Source organism: Anas acuta, chromosome 9, assembly GCF_963932015.1.
Source record: "Anas acuta chromosome 9, bAnaAcu1.1, whole genome shotgun sequence".
In the NCBI taxonomy this organism is placed as follows: Eukaryota; Metazoa; Chordata; class Aves; order Anseriformes; family Anatidae; genus Anas; species Anas acuta.
In genome coordinates, this window is record NC_088987.1 from 20,782,819 (window position 1) to 20,798,771 (window position 15,953).

Consider the following 15,953-nt stretch of genomic DNA (forward strand, 5'->3'; position numbering starts at 1 on the left):
AGTTTCAACAGTGAAAAGATATACATATTTAGCCAATCCTCTGATTCAAGCGTGTAAGCCACTGTAGAAATCTAATAAACATTTTTGGAACAATTTTGCATCATCTTGTCAAAGCATGAGTTAAATCACAAGTGTTAACACGCAAGGTAAATAAAATCTTAAATACCTTCTTGCTTTATTTCAGACTTAGTTCAGAAAGAATAACTTCATGCTTCAATTTTTCCTTCATTTTAACATTGTCATCTTTGGTCCTGATCCCACAAAGTTTTATATACGTGATTTCCTCATACAAGCGAAGCTGAATACTTGCATTACGGTTTGCAGGACCTGTGCCTTACGTTGCACATTTTTCATGCAGTATTCTACCAGTACTACAAAAGTAGAGAAATAATTAATGGGCAACAGGAGGGATTCAGGTGCTACTTCAGGCAAACTCATTCCCAGGAATTTCTTTTGATGCAGGCTATGTAGCTGTGGATTGACTAGCTAAATCTCTGCATTAATGAAGTCTATCTTTTATTCATAAGTCTAAAGCTGAATGTTTTCATTTGTTGGAAATGAATTGTGACCTCCTGGTACTTCTCCCCCTGCCAGTCCATGTGATATTTAAATGTGTTGTATATGCCCTGATTTAATCAGGTTGTACAAACCTGACTCAACTGATGATAGAATCTGACCAGATAACCTTATTATTTGTTTTGGACTGTTGACTAAATCTTTGGCACACCCTATATTGCGTTGCAGCCAGGATCAAAACAGGGGCAAAAAAAAAAGCAGCTATGAAATTATGTTTCAATATATGGAAGGTCTAAATCAGATCTGTAGACATGCTAGCAATAAACACAAGGCAAAGTCCAACTCCAGGCAGACTGGGAAAGTTTCCCTAAGTACTGTGCACCAGGACATCAGCATTACATTTGCTCTTCTGATCACAAAGCTGCTACAGTTTAGCTCCTGTTACTTGATTCTGGAAGCAGAACAGTGATTTTCCTGTAATCAAAATTAATGAACTCACATGGAAGCACTGATACTTAAAGCAACATACAACAAAGGTAACATGGAGATATTAACTGCTACAACCTGGGATTCAGCCTTCCAGGGACAGTTCAAAAGAAGCCAGTGATTGAGAGAAGTCAACATGCGGAGTCCAGCAAGCAATAATTGATATTCTACAGGGCACCAGAGCTGTCTTTGTGACTCTTTGATAAAAGAGGGAGCTCGGTCATCAGCTGGCCACTACCTCTAGACCTAGTCCCTACTGACCTTCTGCATGTCAACAACGTGCCAGATGTGATGTCTCTGGGACATATGGGATCCCTGGAGCAGAGTGTGAAACACGGATAAGTGACAGGGCAAAGCTGATTTACTCAGCCTTACTCTCTCCCCAGAGTTAGGCATCAACAGAATACACCCACTCCTCACCTACAAATATCAGTTCCTTAGCCACCAAAAGAATGAACAGAGAATTAAGTTAAACCAGAGCAAGCTTAAGGCTCCTCAGTGCTATGCACTAAGTTCAGCTTTGCCATACCAAGTACGCGTAAGGTAGAAAGATTGGTTTTACAGCAGGGAGAGAGGGGATTCGAGAGAAAGCAACACAGGGAAAAGGATGTACAATAATTAACTGGACATAAGAGAGCACAAACAGGCATTTGGGGAGTCTCTGTCACAGAGAAGGGCTAGAAGAGATCAGTTCTGAGGAACTGTAATTCAAGGGATCATTTTTTTCCAATGGGGACACAGCTGAAAAGGTTTTCCAGACCCAGTTCTGTCCATTGCACAATGTAAGCAGCATACATTATGACCCAAGGACACAGAGGACAGGGGCTGACTCAGGATGCGCAAGTTGTCCTGAGACAAGCATATTCTCTGCTTAACAGGACCAACCAGATAGGCAGGAAGCAGGTCGCAGGTGCTATGCACATGCCTTCACCTCTTCCCGCAGTAGACATCTGGCACCTCTGAACTCCACAATTCATGTGCAGTTACTAGGCCATGTTCTCCTTCTGTACCCATCCTGCCATGCTGATGACAGAAAGGGGAGAAAATCTAACAACTATCCAGAATTTGAGTAGGAAATCCCAAGGCATCACAAAGACGTTAGCCCTATGGGTTGAGTGCCCTGGGCCTCAGTCTGCTGCAAGAGCCCATGGAGTAGCTGGAATGCCAGTTGTGCACTGCTGCTCAATCCTCATAACATCAAAGGCCTGATTACACACCAGGACGAGCTTCCTCTGAGACTGCCTCTCCATTTGTGCCTGTGATTTCTTAATGCTTTTATTCTCAATAACATGCTCATAGAATGAATCAGGGAACACAGAAAAATATCCCAGACTGTGTGTTCAGAAGGTGTATTTCACACCCTAGGGCTGATTCAGGATTTCAGTCCAGCTGTTAAGACCTTCCTGTATTACTTTAATAACAACCAAAAGAAATCTTTAGCTCCAAAATTTTTCCAAAGTTTAAAAACAGACTAAGTAAATGATAGTCATATTTTATGGGCAAAATTCTTCCCCCTAATCACACCCAAAAGCAGTCCATTCCTTACATAATTCCAGTCATTTCCAGGGAATTCCTTAAGAAATGATGCTTTGTCATGGACAAGACGGGAATCCTGCACACTCCAAAACCAATTTCTGTGGACTAGACAGGAAATACATCTGACTCTTCCATAATATAATTATTATTATTTTCCTGCTCATTGAGAAACAGAACTGATGCCATTATATTCCTCTGCTTAGAAATAACAAACCGCTAAACCCAAAGGGATGAATAAGAGCAAGGAAGACTGATTAACAAAGCCATTGCTAAGTTAATTGAGCAGAACGTCACTATTTCCCTCTGAAAAAAAAAATATAAATGCTTTTCATCTCAAAGGATTCATAAACATTTTGCAAATTCTGTATATACAGAGCTGTACATGGTCTGAGGACCTATTGCCATAACTAGCAAGTGAGTTTTTAAATAAATTAACTGTGGTTACTTTAATTAGTGGCAAACTGGGATCATTTGCCAAAATAACAACTTAAGAAAATATTTGGTTCACACTCAGGATTGTTCACCTTAGAAACACAATTCTGCAGTGAAGAGATCCAGCTATGGCAAAATCATTCTTCCAGTCAAGACAGCTTGCACTGTACGTTTTTAGCATTTAAAATTTGCCAAAAGCCAGTTCCATACAAGTCAACCAATGTCTAAGAAGCCGTACATTCTTGAAACTACAAGAATGCTCACTGTTTCAAATAAGGTTCGATTAACTTAAGGTCCACCTGCCAGACAGAAGCTGTACAAACAAGATGAACATATAAAGCTTGGAAAAAATGTTCCTAATCAATCTTAAAGACAAACTCTCAGAAGAAAAAAAAAAAAAAAAAAAAAAAAAAAGGGCCTGTAGTAAGGATGGCTGTTCCATAAGAAAAATTGTTCTGGTAATACTTTGCAAACTATTTATTACCTATTTCACTGTGATTCCAAAGGCTGTTGGCAGCCTGCACTGCAATTTGACTACTAGAAACCTTCTTCTACATAGGCAGACTTCATGAAAGTGAAATTGGTCCAGAGGATGTTCAAGTTTTGCAGTTTGCCAACTAGAGATCATTGTTATAAGTTGGTGAACAGATTGCAGCTTTCATTACCTCACCATTTACTGAAACCTGAATCAAAACAACCCCAAAATATAGTAACCCAAACTTAATCACAACAACATTGGCCTGCTGCACACTGACACAAGTTTGTATAGGTTTAATTGAAAGTGTATGTTCGTGTATCAAGCCTGGAGAGACTTAGCTTAAGAAGACAGATAACTCAGTGGTATGTGCCCCCCCCCAAACTTTTGGCTGGAGGGAAAACAGGGAGTGCTTTGAAGTTTCTTATGAGATATAGAAAGCAGTACCTGACTCAGAGTGGGAATATGCAGATTAGAATTCCTCAGGTATTGAGCTCTTCTGGTTCACAAATTGTTTGTGTTTGAATGCAGTCTGAAGGAGAGGAAAATAAACAAAGCCATACCATATTAATGACACAGTTGAGGAAACGATTCCAAAACTATTTTTCCCTCTAACAAGAAGTCCTTCTGGCATATGTTGGAAACTGTTGTTTGATATCAGTAAATTCTATGCTAATTCTTCACAGAGAACATACTATAAAGTAATAATTTTTATGAGAATTTTAATTACCCATCAAATTATTTTGTTTCACCTAGGGGAGGTGCAAGGGTGTTTTTACCTTACTTTTGGTTCTGTTTTCAAATTCCAGTTTCCATCATTTAAGAAATGTTAATGATGCTAATGAATACTAAAGGTCAGATAGCTAGCTTGTGTAAATTAGCACAGCCCAGTTGATTTCTGCAGCTCTACTGATTTACAGTTACCAAGGACCTTAAGATCCTGGGATTGCAATTTACTAGTCTTGGCTACGGATTTTGTTCCATATATTCACCCGATTAGAAATATTTATAGAGTCGAGCTAAAATGCAGGTTAATGCAGTGAATGTCAATCAATATGAACCAAAACAGTTTTTCACATTCATTTCCATTAGCATAATAAAACAAGGAAGCCTGACATAACCTGGTGCTAAGAATGAATGTTATATTTTGCCAAATGGGATTTCATAGAGCAACTTCAGAAAATCCCAAAGATTTCTGGCAAAATCAATGGAAGTCAAGGTAAATAAAATACTCCTTTTTCTGAAAACACCAGAAATCCTGTGGAAGAAAACATTTTTTAACAGAATTAAACAGGGCATCTACAGGAACAGATAAAGCTCAAATGGACTCTTCAAGTTTTTTGTTTGTTTATTTGTTTTCCCCTAACAGAGGGCTGTAAGTTTTACTTAGTTCAGAATTAGCTTGAAATTGGATGGAAAGTTGCTCAGTAATAAAGAAAACCTTTTTGGATCTTAGGTAATTTGCAAGATAAATTTGTTTGGATAAGAGTAAAGGGCTTGAAAATCTTCCTCCACCACTTTAAGAATTTGAAAACATAACTTAGAAATTTTGTGAAGATGCCTGTAGTTCACCCTCTGAGACATTCCCTCACCTACCTGCTGACTGCTTATTTTGGCACAGAATCTGTCATCTTCTAAACAAATTGTTGTACCTAAAAAGTATTTGGAGTTCTGTTCCTACCCCTAACCAGGACACATAAGAAACTGGAATTTGTATTTTAAGCCAGCTACAAAACCTCCTTTTATATTAAACAGTTTCTGCTCAATTCATACCTACCTGAAGCACAGCAGTCTCATCAATCTTGGGTCTACAGCCTCTGTTATCATATTATTTTCTCCCCTCCCACAGGGAAGGCACAAAGCTGCATTTTGCAGCTTCTGCCCAGAGAAATTGCCAAAGTCCTTGAGGTCTCCGCAATCTGATTGCTATACACGTTAGCATTGTCTGATCCATGAGCGACTTTTGACTCTTTTTCTACCCAAGAGCAGATCTCATTTTTCTGTCTCTTCTAAAGTCATGCAAAACAAGAATTGCAATGGCATACATACATATATATATATATATATATATATGTATAAATATTTTTTACCTTAGCTCTCTTTACTCCTTAAAACGCATAAATGCTACTGAATAATGAAAATGCATTTTGTCCTCTGGAACATATGACAGTCCAGGGGAGCTCTTCTTCCATTTGTAGCAGTTTGAGACTAATATATGTTAATCAGCCTTCTGTGTCTCCCACTGTCATTGACACCTTGCCCTCCCAGTCCTCCTGCTGTGAAGCGACATGGCACAAGAAATTTAGGCATATTCACATATTTTCACATTACCACAGTACAAGAGTCCAGAGTTAAAGTAGAAAACATTCATTTAAAACAAACTTAATTTAGAGAGACATCAGCCTGATGTATAGATAATGTCAGACTACAGTACAGGAAAAGCTGAGCTATGGCAGACTGGGCAAATAGTGGATGGCCAGAAAATGGTAACTAGGAGATAGCAGGCACCAGTTAATACATCCCCCATCATACTGCAGATGTTGAACAAACTCCACCAGCAGTAATCAGTTTAAATACTATCCTGTTCTACACCCGTAGAGGTACCACACCAGGTAAGTATAATGATGGCAGTTTGACACTGATTATTTCAAGGAAAAAACAAGACAAGACTTTTGCTACATGAGGCAATGTAAAGATGTGCACTGAACCAAATTAAAGAAACATGGGAAGAGTATTATTCACCTAGACACAGTTAACAAACTACACAACTTTTGGATCACTTCCTTCTGCCAGCTTAGAACATGGACAGAGTGAAGATACATGTGTCTATCCCCAGCGCTGCTTGTCAAATTCCTTCAAATTCCACTCAATCCTTCCATATCCTTTGCATACAAGATACTCCCATTTTCTCCCAGCAAGGAAGAAATAACCATTGTGCAGTCAGCCTGCATATCTCCCTCCCTTTCTTTCCAACCATGCTTAAAGCAGGGAGCAGTTCCAGCTAAACTTACATGCCTGTGCATGAAGCAACCTCTTATCAAAGGTGGAATACTAGTATGGGAATAACAGGATGTTTTACTCTTCCTTCTTGTTACGACAATATAGCCATAATCACTATGTATTACCCTTTCTGATACAAATCATTATTTACACATCTTGCCCAAGGGGAAGGGGGGGGAGGAGTTTTGGATAGAAAATGTGAGATGTATCTACCTGCACTTATTGCCATTACAAAGTTCACAGGCTGAGGAAGAGGCCAGAGCACCTCTGAGGGTTCTTAGGGATAGTTGCACAAGTGTTAATGAAATCCCATTAATCACAGCCCTAGCCATCACAAACTTGTCAGCACAGGAGGCTGCAGACTACCCACAGCAAGTAGAGAGGTTAGAAAAACATGTAAAAGAAGGTATGTGTATGACCTTTCCTGAGTCTGTAGTGTTGGTCAAAACATTTTCATGCTGTGCCTAAACCAGAGATGGGAGAAAGAAATGCCATAGGGAGAACATCTGCAGAACTTAAAATGACACAATTCAGGGAATTTCCACAGTTCCATTCTCCACCTATCTGAGACTCGAATGGGAAGTATTTCTCCATTCACTTTGCCAGACAGGTAATTATTTGTGCTCCTTAGTACTCGTATTGATTACACCTGCAAAGGAGCATTGTTTTCTAAGTATTTTGTGTGCAAAACATGGCAGGGGAGAAGAAAGAACTACATCTTACCACCAGCATTAAAGCCCAGGAAAAAGCCTTATAAGCAGGAACTACAGCTTTGTGAAGAGAAACGGCTCTACCTGCTTGACATTCAGTCTCCTCTCACCCTGCTTGTTGCAGCTGCGCTAGACGTGCAGTAACCCTATACCTCTCACGCACAGCCCACGAGATCTGGCACCCGATAAGGTTTCATTGTTCACCGTGGCCCAAGTTCATTCAGGTACACTGGTGTGAATTTGCGCTTGCCCACAGTGAAGTCAGCAGAGATATACCAGCGCAGTTAAACCTAGAGTACATTGCTGGCCTCTTGTTACTATTCTAGACACCTCATTATCACAGAGGAATTTAGTATCTCTGGAGCAGGTCTGGAGAAGGGAAGCCTTTACTGTTCTCCTGTGCCAGATAAAGTGTCTTGGAACCCACTCACATATGCGGACTCCATCAGATAGAAGCTGCACACCCGTCCCAGGTATTCCCTGACAGACAAGAAGATGTAGAGGATTGATTTAAAGTGTCACTTAATAGGAGGTCTCCTTCCTAGCTTTCCCATAACGTTGTTTGAGGGCCAGTTTAGAAGCTATGTACAGTTGGGAGGTTACATAAAGGCTTTTTTTGGAAGCCTTAAACAGGTTTGATTTGTCTGCTTCATGAGGCAAAAAACAGTCTTTTTATCACAAACACATGAATGACTTGCTGTGTTTGTATCTTAATATTTGACAGACTAGGTTTTTTAATTTTTCTGTCAGAAAGGCCTGCACTTTTCCTCTGTCCCCAAACAGCTATATTCTGAAAAGCTATAAGAAGAACTATGAACATTTCCTCCTGTGCATATTTATAAGGGAAAAAGGGTATAATGAAATGTAAGATAATAAGGGAAAAATGTAAGTTTCTGTAAACTAAGCTTCTAAATCATTTTGGTAGTTTTGTTAACAAGAAACTGTTTGGCAACATCTTTCATTTAAGTTACAAAAGACTGTAGTCAACATGCACAGATGAATTCAGTACTTCATATGGGATACAAAGAGAAAGACAGTAATTTGTAAACCGTGAGATAAAAAAAGACATCAAGGGAAGAGGGATTGCTTTATATAACAAGCTTTGATTGTAAATAAAATGTCTAGGCAGGATGTTTAACTGTAATAAATTGAGTGTTTGGGTCTTTGCTGACATATCTTTTTAGCTTTATTGACATTAGCTGTATTTGTATGGAACTTTATTGCATGGCAAAGATTTCCTTGTTCAGGATTTTAAAAAATGACTTACAGTACAAGCATCCTGAAAGCACAAATGATGCTGATGATCAGAGCCTGAGAAGGTAAGAAAAAAAGAAAATCACAGGCAAGACAGGAGACGGAATGTGGATGTACTTAACTGCATTTTTAGCAGGATCAGCTTTTTGCTACATTTATTTTACTAGTAACTTGTAATGCAGTAAGAAAGGAGGGAAAAATGTTCTCCATATCATATTATTGCAATCCGAGTCACCAGTGAAACCAAAGGATTAGACTTCAGCTTTAGTTAGGGGTGATGTTCCTTCCATCCACCCCTAGCATTTACTACTAAATGAACAACAGTTCTGCCCTCAAATTCTGAGATGGAAGCAGTTCATCAGTCAGGGTCTGGAATGAACCTAAATGTTACATAAAGGATCAAATATCTTTCCCAGTCTGATTGATTCAGTTCTTGAAACAAATTTATTATTTTCCTATTCTTTTTCTTGCCAGCTACCCTTGGTTGAGATTTTACCCCTTCTCTATGTTGAATGTTATTTTTTGATTTGTTTGTTTTGTTTTGCTTTTAATGTTCATGTTGCAAGGTTCAAGAACTTAACCTAACACCCTGAGACCTCAGGGAATTGTGGTCCTTCCAGTGCATCAGCTAACCTTACTGAGATCCGAGAGAGATGCCTGCCCAAAGGTGAGTGCAGGGGAAAGCAAGGAGGTTGCACAACATTGCCCTTTTCTCTCATGCAACAGAGCACACTCACTACACTGGACAAGGGACTTGTCCCAGAGCACCCCTGCCCTCCTCTGTTGATCCATGCTTTCCCACAGCATGCATAACGGTGAAACAAGCTCTTTTTGTTCTGAATTATAATGCAGAGCCTTTGCCTGAAAATATACCATTTGAGACTGGGAGGATGTGTCCATCTAGTCACAGGGAAGAGGCTTATGTTTGGAAGATGGCTGGAGAGGCCTTTCTTTGACCAACCTAACACAAGGCAATTGAAAAGCCACGGGAGTTTTGCTCTCACTCAGCCAAAAGCAGAACTCCTCTCTGCCTAGGATTTGAGGTCTCAGCTCAGACATCATTATTTTCATGGCAAGACTAAGAAAAGGAAAAACTGTATTAGACCCCACAAGGCACATAGGAGACCAACATGCAATACACAGGTCTGAAAAAAGATTAGCACTACCTCAGTGTGTCCTTCGTCTCTATAGCGTGGCCTTCTAAATGAAATATTAAGGGTATGAATAGGTTTGAAAGACTGATGGGGGGAAAGAGGAGCAGACTTGTATGCCTTCTACCTTTTTTTTCTTTTCCAAAACCCACACTCACTTCTTCCTTTCAAAAAAAGGATGGCTAGAAATTTATCCCTGAATGTAGCAAGCACTTGAAATGCATACGCCTTTAATGTGCAAATTCTATACCACACAAGGGAATAACTAATGAGCCACTATTTTAATGAATCAAGTTAAAATGGCAAGGTGACATACCTCATTTAAGGGAATGAATTCTTAATGTCATTGTAAAATGAGCCCCTCCTTCTCCTGGGAAGGGAAGACAATATTGGTTTGAGATTAAATTCTACATTTTTTGTGTCAGCTGAAGATTTGCAGATTTTGCACAGTACTCAGATCTTAGAGGATCACACCCTTCCAAAAACCGATAGCAGTTTTTGATCAGGGAAGATAATGAATACAAAGAAAACAAGCCCAAGCAGCACACAGAGAAGTAGCAAGGCAACCTCATGCCCAAGAGCCCACTCACAGCCCGCAGAATGAGCCCCCCTGGGCACCCACCACCCTGACGGGGCTGCAGTGGCCACACATCGCCCAAGATAAACCTTACTAACTGTTTAAAAAAAAAAAAAAAAAAAAAAAAAAAGCTGTAAAAGCATGATAGAAAATCATACTTACCACTTCTCATACATGGGGTTTTGCTGGCAGATGGGGGCTGCAGGGGAGGAGAGGATGGGCTGCCTGTGAGGGACAGGCTGGATCTGGACCGATCGAGATGGTTGCAGCAGTGCAGGGCTCAGTGGGTTGGCAGGGCTGGCGGTGGCTCAAGGATGACGGGCTGAAGAACAGGCATATGAAGCTTAAAGAATGGAGAGGCACCCCACTGGATCTGCAAGAACTGTGTAATACTTTAATCGATATGCTTTATATGTGAGATTGGTTTGCATGGTATAGTTGGTTAATTCAACAGATTGTATTTTTTCCTTTTAAAATTCATAGAAACTTATTTCTGTCCTACTCTACAGAATTATTCAAGGCAATGATCCGCACAGTTAATTAGCTGGGAAATCTGAAGACTATCTACAAGTACTGCTCCTGCATACTGTATGCAGGAACTGTACATTCCTGCATACTGCTGCTTAGGCTCCCATAAATTCCTGATTCGTACCAACAAGCTTGATCCAAATTCCAGTGAAGTCAATAGGAATCTTTCTATTAACTTGCATGTACTTTTTGAATCATTTCAAAATTCCACTGACTATACAACTTTACTCAAAGCAGTATTAAGTGTATTTCTAACATTATGCTTTCAATTTCCCAACCCTAATAACAACATAAGATGACCAAAAAGAACTGTATCATTCACTTCACTGAACTGACATCAACTATTCTGTTGTTTGTGGACAATATTCCAAGAAGCAGGAACCATTTAAGTAAAGTTATATTTCTCCTCAAGTCCTGGCTCATTAGTGAGATTCTGCAAGCAGAAAATTAATGGACAGAACACCCAGTTCTCAGCAGGCACGTCTAACCGTCATGGAGCAAAGAAGGAAGATCTTTCAGAATTATGTAAACAATTCTCATAAACGTTGGAAGGAGCTACAGGCAAGTATTTAACTAACCTTTCCTGCTGGGAAGTGAAGGAGGATTGAATCATCTGTCCATGGAAACGAACCAGAGAAGAGCAAGGCTTTGATTTACTGAGTGGGAAGGACTCTGCAGCAGATTGCTGATAACCTTGCTTTGCAAAAGCTCACAAGCTAGAAAGATGGAACGTGTCAGCAGGAGGGATAAACTGCCATCCTGAAAACAGGAAAATAATTTATTCAGAATCAGTGTCCATTACTTTTCACAAAGAAATTGTTAGAACCTTAAAACACATTCATTACTGCAAATAGTTCCATTTATTTCTTTAACAAATACGATACGTGTTCTGAAGGTATTCAGGTTATGAAGAGTAGAATTGACTATTCCATTCACAATCTGAATTGTCTTGGATAGCTGAATTATTTGCATAATTTTAATTACATAACACGGGGCAGGAAAATTGAGCCTTTAATCACAGTGAGTAATGCTTACCAAGGAAGAAGTCATATTGAAGTCCAAAGAGCAAAGACTTTTCAACATAAAATGAGTCAGAATCTGGCCTTATTCATAGTTTGTGCTCTGAGGTATTTTTACTCCTTGTTTTTCAAATATATACCTGTCCCACATAGTTTTGTCAGGGAGCAGCAACAATTACCTTTTGACTTGCATAGTCAGCCAGCATAGCACCAATTCAAAACTGAAAGGCTATAAAAGAAGGATCTGATGTTCAGTGACTCAGGTGGAGGAAGCAGAGGGGGAAAATACTTCTTTCTCCAGAGTCTCCATGTTCGTGAAGCACAACCATTCACATTTTTTAAAATGCCGTCTTCTAGTCCTCTTTCAAATTTAGATAAATGCTAGTAAGACAAAAGAAAGTCTAAAATACCATTCAGCAAATGAAAAATAAGACAGAGCTGCACCCGATTAGCTTTTAGCACCACACACACAAAAAAATATGAGCTGTTCTGTCATCATTTTCTAGAGGTCTTTAGGAGGGATCTAAATTGCTATTGTGGGAAGAGCACTAATAGAAAAAATTACAAACATATGCTAACTTGTGGTGTTTTGTATGCCAATTAACACCCTCCCTCCCCCCAATAAATTAGATGAACTCAACAAGCAATATTCTTTATTAAGACAAGCATTGTAAAAGAGACTGCAACACAATGAACTGACAAAAAACCTCTGTTAACCTAACAAAAGTGATGGGACAAATCTGAAATTAAATTGTAGCTGCAAATAGCGATTGGCAGAGACACCACACAGCACACTACCCAATTCCAGGGCAGCACTATCAGAATCTGTCAGTGGGCATTTGTCACCTACACATGCACTTGTAAGGAAGAGAGTATGGGACTGAAAAAGAAGAAAAGGTACAAAATAAAGCTTTTCTATCAGTGAATGACTTTTTTTTTTTTTTTTTTTTTTTTTTTAAGATTAAAAGGCCACACTTTTCCCAAAATGTGGTTTCAGCACCAAGGAATTTGAAATAAATCAGCATCAGTTTAGCCAGCCATTTCAGTTAGGTATTTCCAACTTTCCTTGTGGAGGAAAAGGTTTAAAACTATGTTATTCTATTTAGAGATGGAGCCAAAGCAGCACTAAAAGCAGGTCTAGCCAGTAATTTGAATGTCAAGCTATTTTCCTTCCATCATTATTATTTCAGTTTGTACCTGCTCGAGTAAAGTTTTGCCCACATCTGTTATGTCTGGTTCATTAGAAGAGCTTGCTAATAAATAAACTGTTTTAATAATAGACTTTTGGGTCTTGCACTAGAACAAAGTTATCATCTATATCTCAGGCCTTTTATCCTCCTTTTATGTGGAGGATGGAAGTTCCTTTTGTGGAGGATTTCACAACTTCATTTTGCTTTCCTTGGGAACAAACCTCTGGATTGGCAAACTTCTCCAGATATTGAAAGTATTGCTCTGGATGAAACTGTTTCAGTGTCGATGGATTTGGTGGGGGAATGGTGTTATGCAAGTTCACATTAGGGCAAAAGCGGCAAAAAACCATTCTCAACTATTCATAGAGACACACTACTCTCTCCAAAGCATTGAGGGAATGTCGTTTTTCTGATGGCAGCAGTGGTTCAGGTTTTCTTTTTTATTTCAACATACATGGTCTCTTAGATCAAGCATTCAGAATTCAAGTCTGAAACTCGCAATTAGGCTTGTGCAAATGTACCCTGTGCTTTTATGCCTTTCTCCTTCCCTTCTTCCCATTCATTCTCCTTTCCTGCTTCCCCAGCCTTGCAGTAAAGCCTCCTAGACTTCGCAAGAGCTGCTGTACTCCAGCCAGCTGCCTCTTCAGCCCCAGGTTGTGCTTTTAAGGCATAGTCCTCAAGCAGGGTGGGGTTGAATCTCAAACTGCAGACCTGAGCCAAAGTGTGTGAGGCCCTGGAAGAGCACACCATGTAAGTGCTGCTGCATGTGGAAGCCTCTCTGTGTGCACCACCCATACAGGCTGGAGGAGACAGGGAGCTGACCTCTGACCACATTGGGTCGGATACCAGCATGACCGCATTAATACTGTGCTGCGCCAAAATTCACACATCCCAGTTTTCTAAAACACACTGGATCAAGCAATGGCTTTTCCACTGAATGGAAAAATGGCTTTTCCAAATGAACCAGTGCTACTTTTGGCTCATTTATGAATCTCAGCCAACCCATGTTTAGTTTAGTCCCTCAGTTCTCTTTCCTCCATTTAACACATTACCTTTGCAATGAGGTCTAAGGAATCAACCCAGCAAGAGGAAATAGAGGAGGTCATTCAGTTTCCCTGGGTCTTCAGCTGGCAGCATTAATCCTCAAGGCTCCAGAGTTACAAATCTTCTGCTCTCACAGGCATATTGCTTGTATGAAAAAAGGAATATTCAAGTTTGTCAGGGAACAAGTAGCAGATCTGCATTAAGTTCAGTCAAGCAGAAGTATTCTATTTTTCAGCCACTCAATAACATGTTATCAGTTACCCTTTTCTTTAAGACAATCAAAATTCACTAGAGTGGTGCAGTGAGCTGTCCCCACAGAAATGGTAACACCTAAACCTGACGGAAGTCTGCGAAAGTGACCGTTTCTGCCGCACCTTCTGCCAGATGCCATACGAACAAATCAGCCAATTTTCCAAAACTTCAATGGAGCAGAGTAGTGGGTGCACATACATGAAGTAAATTTCACCCTTACAGTGATGCAGAAAGAAAGAGTTAAAAGTTCCCTTGTATACGTTCTACACAAACATGCCCAGAGGCACTGCATTTGGCTTCCTGTACCTTATGTTTTACCTTTTTACTTACCCCTAGTGGTTCATTATTGCAGGCCTTTGACTTGTGAGAACAAGACTCACCATTCCCTCTGGGAGTTTCGCCGCTGCCCTCTCGCTCCCTGTTACTCCCTCTTTTGTTTATCATCTCCTAACTACCTCTCCCATTCAGGTTGGGAAAGGAGGTAAAAGGCAAAATTTTTTATCGTGATTTCTCCCTCCTCCACAAACTCTTTGCAAAATCATTTTGCTCTTGAGAGAAACACCCCCATAAGGTGGAGACACCCTAGTGTCTTGAGCCAGGTAGAGTTAATTTAGAAAGCAGAGAGGAAGAAACCCACAGGCCAACCTAACATCACAAAGATATCCACACCACCTTCAGACTCTGAAATGCTGGCTGCAGCCTGCCTTCCCTCCCTGCGAATCTGCCTGCAGTTTAAGTGGATCAGGCTCCAAATGCTCCATGCCTGCAAGTCTCCTATGCTTGTTTGCCAGATTCAGAGAGAGGCTTTTATACAGCAATGGTCAGCTCAGTAGCAGATGTTTACAAATATGTTGCACTAAAAAGAACCTCCTCTTCTATTAGCATCAGTCAAATAATAAATGTACTCAGTAAACCTGATTACATTTGCTGAGTCATTTATTTAGCACAGCTTTTCCCTCATCTTTTTGATTATCTTAATGGTCAAGGGAAGCAGTTTATGAAAATATATTAACCTGAAAAAGATTTTACTATTTCAAACCTTATTCTTCCCTCTGTAGGGTAACGGGTAGCTTCTTGCCCTTCTAACAGGAGAATGTGACACGAGGTTCGAAGTAGCAAAGGCAACCTCTTCCCTTGGGTCCAGCCACCTTTAACTTCCAGAGGGGACAGAATAGATGATTGAAAGAACATGGGAAGCCAAGCTCAATGGAGATGAAGGTGGTTGAAGGAGGACATAGAAAACAAAAAAAAGTCATTTACTGTTTAGTGCCTTTTTTTTTTTGTTTCAAAAATATATTTGATTTCCTGGTGGATGCAAAAGTGTGTGCTGCACATGTTTTCTTTTCTTTTTTAGAAATAAATAATTTGCAGGTGTGTGAAGCTCAACTATAACAAATCTTTCAAACCAAAGCAACATTTTCTTTGTATGATTAATACGTTACATTACAGCTTGCTTATAAATTAAAGGAACAGAATATGATGTACTGCAAAAGAGTTGCATATTTTCCCTGCTAAGCTACAGTGCCTGTAAATCATTTCCACCACACTTCATTTTTAATTTGAATTCATAAAAGGTTGTGCATTTCTTTGTGGTTTTGAATAAAAAAAAAATGATTAAAGGCTGTAAACTTAAATGTTTATTAAAGGAAAAAATATGCTGATCTGAAGCTTCAGGAATTAAAATATATGTAAAATATAAGAAAGGCGAACAAACAAGCAAGATTTCTAGTTAACCCCTGGGAACATAAGTGAAATTTGAAGCTTTCCCCCATCTGCATTTGGC

At 39.6% G+C, this 15,953-nt stretch overlaps 1 long non-coding RNA gene across 4 annotated transcripts in view; it reads right to left on the minus strand.

Moving 5' to 3' along the window:
- The window catches only part of LOC137861278 (uncharacterized), a 122,052-nt gene that overhangs the window by 15,291 nt on the left and 90,808 nt on the right, over positions 1-15,953 (minus strand). For all 4 annotated transcript variants that reach the window (XR_011099508.1, XR_011099511.1, XR_011099509.1 and 1 more), the window contains 6 exons: positions 15,210-15,324; positions 13,927-14,062; positions 11,864-12,065; positions 11,244-11,424; positions 10,300-10,459; positions 9,877-9,930 (listed from right to left, as the gene is read on the minus strand). This is a non-coding gene — a long non-coding RNA (uncharacterized lncRNA). The remainder of the gene's footprint in view (positions 1-9,876; positions 9,931-10,299; positions 10,460-11,243; positions 11,425-11,863; positions 12,066-13,926; positions 14,063-15,209; positions 15,325-15,953) is intronic.